General features: G+C 66.2%; 1 protein-coding gene across 1 annotated transcript in view; it reads right to left on the reverse strand.

The window, feature by feature from the left end:
* Window positions 1-441, reverse strand: part of FABP3 (fatty acid binding protein 3, muscle and heart (mammary-derived growth inhibitor)) — a gene marked incomplete at its 5' end in the record, with an annotated part of 2,648 nt that overhangs the window by 986 nt on the left and 1,221 nt on the right. The gene's annotated exons all lie outside the window — the stretch shown is intronic.

Here is a 441-nt window from a genome sequence, read left to right on the forward strand (position 1 = left end):
CGATTCGCCCGTGCCCCCCCCCCCCAGCTTCTCACAAGCCAGGTGCTGCAGCTCAGGTCTCCCCACAGCTCGGGTGTCCCCTGGGCTGGGACCTCCCATGGCTTGGGGGCCCTCAGGGCTTGGGTCTCCCCACAGCTTGGGTGCCCCAGTAGCTCAGCTCTCCCCATAGCTCAGGTGCCCCCATAGCCTGAGTCCCCACAAGGCTTGGGTGCCCCCCATGGCTCAGAGTCCCCTAGAGCTCAGGTCTCCCCACAGCTGGGGTGTCCCCATGGCTCTAGGGGCCCCAGTACCTTGGGTCCCTGCATGGCATGGGTGCCCCACAGCCAGAGTCTCTGTGGACACCTTGGGTCTCCCCACAACTTGGTTCCCTTGCACAACTGGGGTGCCCCGTAGCCCTGGACCCCACACATCCTGGGTGCCCCACAACTCAGCGTACCCCAC

The sequence above is a fragment of the Phaethon lepturus genome, unplaced genomic scaffold, assembly GCF_000687285.1.
Source record: "Phaethon lepturus isolate BGI_N335 unplaced genomic scaffold, ASM68728v1 scaffold22150, whole genome shotgun sequence".
Lineage (NCBI taxonomy): Eukaryota > Metazoa > Chordata > Aves > Phaethontiformes > Phaethontidae > Phaethon > Phaethon lepturus.